This window comes from Zingiber officinale, chromosome 8B, assembly GCF_018446385.1.
Source record: "Zingiber officinale cultivar Zhangliang chromosome 8B, Zo_v1.1, whole genome shotgun sequence".
Lineage (NCBI taxonomy): Eukaryota > Viridiplantae > Streptophyta > Magnoliopsida > Zingiberales > Zingiberaceae > Zingiber > Zingiber officinale.
Window position 1 is genome coordinate 67838600 of NC_056001.1, and position 5490 is coordinate 67844089.

Below are 5490 nucleotides of genomic sequence, written 5' to 3' on the forward strand. Positions count from 1 at the left end.
ATTTTTCCATGATAAAGTATGCCCTAAATAATGTCTACACGAAATTTCATGATTTTTGGATTTTTGTAGAATTTTCTAGGGGTTTCTGAAGTTGGCTGAATTTGAAATTTAGCAACTATCAGAGCTCCGATCGATCCATGGATCGATTGGAGTTCCTGAATCGATCAGTGGATCGATTCAGAAGGCAATTCTCGTGAGCAGAAGCTCGCTGGATCGATCATCCGATCGATCTACTCATCCTGAATCGATCAGTGGATCGATTCAGCTAGGTTCAATCGATTGGAACCCAACTCCAATCGATCCAGGATGCTGATTTTGGCTGAGAAAGCCTGATTTCAGCATTTTGAACCTTGTTTAGTCAATGTAACCATTCTAAACCCCTCAAAATACATTTGTATACATAAAAAGGGTGTTTTCATGTTGAAAACAAGGATGGATTGGTTAAGGACGACTAAATTGAAGTTTAGGTTGAGGTTTGTTTCAAATTTTGAACATTTGAACCTTAAAACTTCTAAATTTGGGTTTTTTAAAGGTTTAGGGATTCCAAGTCATTGTTGGTGCAATGACAGAAGTTACCACCATGTCTTTAGGGGGAGGGACTCTTTAAAGACATGAAAAAAAAAATTATTTTTCATGAACCTTGGAGGGTGGTTAACCTTCTTTAGAGAAAATGCTCATGGATGAGCATTTGAACTTGAAATGGGGAATGGATATCCTCATTATTTCAAGTGGTATTTCAAGTGGTTGAAAATGCTCAAGGTTGGGCATTTGTCTACATTGAGGGAGAATGTAGGGAAAATGAAGGGTACGGGACCTTCATTATGATGTTGATCACAAACTTTGAGAAACTCTTCAGGGGGAGAGTTTTAAAAAGGGATAAAGGTTCAACGAGTGAAGTTGTAACCAATGATGAGTATCTCTTCAGAGGGAAAGATAGTGTTTGTTTGATGTGTGCCAATAGGGGGAGAATGTGTGGTTTAAGTTAGACTTTCATTACCTATGGGGGAAGTCATAGGGGGAGAATGAAGGGAACCAACATTCATACTTTGGCATGAAGAGAGTTAAGGCTATGGGATTAGCTTAACTCAGAGTGGTCCTAACTTACTTAACTTAAAGGTATTGTCAAACATCAAAAAGGGGGAGATTGTTGGTGCAATATCCCTTAGGTCAAGGTTGACTGAGTTGACCAAGCTTGAGTCTTGGTCATAGTTTCGATGTTTGACAATACATGTAGACACATGGACAATGCAGGTGCAGTTGTTCATGTGGGGAGATTCTGATCAGGGACTGATCAGTGTGGATGAAGAAGAGTCAAGTAGGTCAAGAGTGACCGGATACCTGACTGGGAAGTCCTAACTGGAAGGTTAGGCAGATGGAAAGTCCTAGTGAGTGAAGCTAGGCAGAAGGAAATCCTGGTGAGTGAAGCCAGGTGAAAGTCCTAGTGAGTAAAGCTAGGCAGATGGAAAACCCTAGTGAGTGAAGCTAGATGAAAGTCCTGGTGAGTGAAGCCAGGCAAGGGAAAATCCAGATGGATCAAGGATGATCGGACATCTGGTGTTGGGAAGTCCAAGTATGTCAAAGGATTGACTGAATACTTGGCACGAGGAAATCCAGATGGGTCAAGGTTGACCAGACATCTGGTGGAAGTCCAAGTAGGTCAAGGGAGTGACCGGATACTTGGCACGAAGAGAAAAGTCCAAGTGGGTCAAAGGGATTGACTGGACACTTGGTGGGGAGTCCTGGCAGGTCAAGGGAGTGACCAGATGCTAGGCATGATGTACCAACAAGTCAAGATTGACCGGATGTTGGTTTGAGAGGCTTGAGACTTGGTTTTGGGCAAAAACCAAGAGCTGGATCGATCAGTGGATCGATCCAGGAGCTGGATCGATAGAGCCTGGATCGATCGGTGAATCGATCCGGAGGTCCCAATCAATCGGTGGATCGATTGGGACGCGGCTGCTTTGCGCGATAAGCGTTGGATCGATCCAGGCATTTTTCCAGAGCACAGAGGCGCTCTAGATCGATCCGTGGATCGATCCAAAGCCTCCCCAATCGATTGGGAGTTTTCGAATCGATCGGGATCCGACCGTTGCGTCGTATTTGAGCTGCAGGCGGGCGTCTCCTTCGGCAGTTCTCCACTGGTTCATCTCAGATCTCTCGCCAGCTCCTCCACAACGCTCTCAAAGCTCAGATCGCCAGTTCTTGAAGGATCTTGGAGGCTTCCCAAGTCAAGAGGCGGATCAAAGACAAGAAGAGAAGCTAGGATTAGGGTGTTCTGTACTCATTGTAAGCTTTGCGCTTGTATTTTGTTTCCCTTTCCTTTCTTCTTGTATTAAGAGTCTTGTAGGGTTTCTCCGCCTTCGGTAGTTACCAAAAAGGAGGGTTTTATTAGTGGAGGGTGCGTGAGTAGGTGTGGATCCTTGGACTAGTCACCTCTTGTGAGGTGGATACCAAGTAAACCAACCTTGTTAGCGTTGTGTGGTTTGTTTCTTGTATTTCCGCTGCACATCCTTGAAGAAACAAGCAACGACGAGCACCTAGCACGCGACGAGCTATTCACCCCCCCTCTAGCTACTTTTCGGTCCCAACAAAAATGACCAAGAGACCTTTTAAGGCCAAGGGGTATAGAGCCAAAGATGCGTTAGAACTGGTTCATTCTGATTTGTGTGGTCCTATGTCTATCCAAGCAAGAGGTGGTTATGAATACTTCGTCTCCTTTATAGACGATTATTCAAGATACGGATACATTTACCTGATGCGCCGCAAGTCTGAATGCTTTGATAAGTTCAAAGAATATAGGGCTGATGTGGAGAAACGTCTTGGTAAAAGTATCAAGACACTGCGGTCTGACCGTGGTGGCGAATACCTCTTTGGAGAGTTTAGGAATTACTTATCAGAAGTCGGGATTCAATCCCAATTGTCTGCACCTGATACACCCAACAGAATGGTGTGGCAGAACGAAGGAATAGGACTCTTATGGAAATGGTTAGATCGATGATGAGTTATTCAGAATTACCAAATTCGTTTTGGGGATATGCTCTGGAAACAGCAGTGTACATTCTGAATATGATACCTTCTAAAACAGTTCCTTCTACTCCCATGGAATTATGGAATGGGCGTAAGCCTAGTCTGAATCATATCCGAATATGGGGTAGTCCAGCACAAGTGCTGAAGGGAGATACTGACAAGTTGGAATCACGTATAGAAGTTTGTCTGTTTGTGGGATATCCTAAAGGAACGAAAGGTGGTTTATTTTATAATCCTAAAAATCAGAAGATCATTGTTAGCACCAATGCTCGATTTTTAGAAGAAGATTATGTAATGAATCATAAGCCTATGAGTGAAATAGTTCTAGAAGAAATAAGAGAGGACACGTCTACTTTAATATCAACAGTACAAGATGAAGTACCACAAGAAACTACAACACGTGTCACACATGATACACAACCAGAGACAGTGCCTCGTCGTAGTGGGAGGGTTGTAAGGCAACCTGAGAGATTCATATTTTTGGGAGAGTCTTCGGACTTGATCCTGGGTAAACATGAACCTGATCCCCGGACATATGACGAAGCACTCCAAGATATAAATGCAATATCTTGGCAAAAGGCAATGAATTCTGAAATAGAGTCTATGTATTCTAATAAGGTCTGGGAGCTTATAGAACCACCTGATGGTGTAAAAGTTGTTGGATGCAAGTGGATCTATAAAAGGAAAAGAGAGACAGACGGGAAGGTAGAAACCTTCAAAGCAAGGCTTGTTGCGAAAGGGTATACTCAGAAAGAGGGAATCGATTATGAGGAGACTTTTTCGCCGGTAGCCATGCTTAAGTCTATCTAGATACTCTTATCCATTGCCGCTCATATGGATTATGAGATTTGGCAAATGGATGTCAAGACAGCTTTCCTTAATGGAAGTCTTGAAGAAAACATCCATATGAAGCAACCAAAAGGGATCATTGAAAAGGGCAAAGAGCATCTAGTGTGCAAGCTCAATCGGTTCATTTATGGACTGAAGCAAGCTTCAAGATCTTGGAACATCCGGTTTAACGAAGTAATCCAGTCATATGGATTTATTCAGTGTCCGGATGAGTCTTGTGTATACAAGAAGTGTAACGGGAACGTGGTGGTATTTCTTGTACTATACGTAGATGATATTTTTTGTTAATTGGCAACAATGTCAAGGTATTATCAGACGTAAGGGTATGGTTGTCCAAACAATTTGATATGAATGACTTAGGAGAATGTGCACATATTCTTGGGATCAAAGTTATAAGGGATCGCAAGAAAAGAATGTTGTGTCTATCCCAAGCTTTATATATAGATACAATCCTTGCTCGTTTTAGCATGCAGAACTCCAAGAAAGGTTTCTTACCTTTCAGGCATGGAGTAGCCTTATCTAAAGAGATGTCTCCGAAGACATCAAAGGAGATAGAGGACATGAAGGCAGTTCCTTATGCTTCGGCTGTAGGAAGTCTTATGTATGCAATGCTGTGTACGAGACCTGATATATGTTTTGCCGTGGGCATGGTTAGCAGATATTAGAGTAACCCTGGACAAGGACATTGGACTGCTGTGAAGCATATATTAAAGTACCTAAGAAGGACTAGAGATTATATGCTAGTCTACCAAGCAGACGATTTGCTCCCTGTGGGTTACACGGATTCGGACTTCCAATCAGATAGGGACAATAGTAAGTCTACGTCAGACTATGTGTTTACTCTAGGAGGTGGAGCCATTGCATGGAGGAGTGTTAAGCAGAAATACGTCTCAGACTCAACCATGGAAGCTGAGTATGTGACAGCCTCTGAGGCAGCCAAAGAAGCTGTATGGCTCAGGAACTTTCTAATGGACTTAGATGTGATTTCTTGTTTGCCCAAGATCATCACAATTTATTTGCCAATGATCTTTTAGACGTTTTTTTGTGGATTATTATATTAGCATTAGTTCATTGATGGTTGATTGGCTGTAGTTAATATACATCTACTCTTAGAAAGAATACGAGTGACTTTTATTTGCTTAATTTCTTGATCTTTCAATTTTCCTTTTACATAGTTCTGAATGATCCATCTTGGTTATGAAAGTATACCCTTTGATGAATATTTATCAGGTGGGAACGAAGGAGTTATTGTGGTTTGGTAGATTGACACTAGAAAGAACAAATTTAAGCCATGACTAGGATCACCTCTTTTATATTTCACTGAATCTCCAAATCCTTCCCTTTCATGTGAGTTTTATTTTTTTAACTTGCTTCTATCTATCAGTCATTTCGTTTGCTACTTAATTGGTCTAGGTTTAGTGTATTGGATGCCCTTTTACTTTAATTAATTGTTTTTACTTTTTTAGCATATGGCAATTTTATTCTATCTTGGTTCTGAATGCTTGTAAGTTTGCATTATTTAGAAACTAGCATTGACATCTCTAATGTTCAATCTTAATGTTGGCTAGATGATGGATTGAAACTAGCATTGACATCCTCAAGGGAATGGGTTGA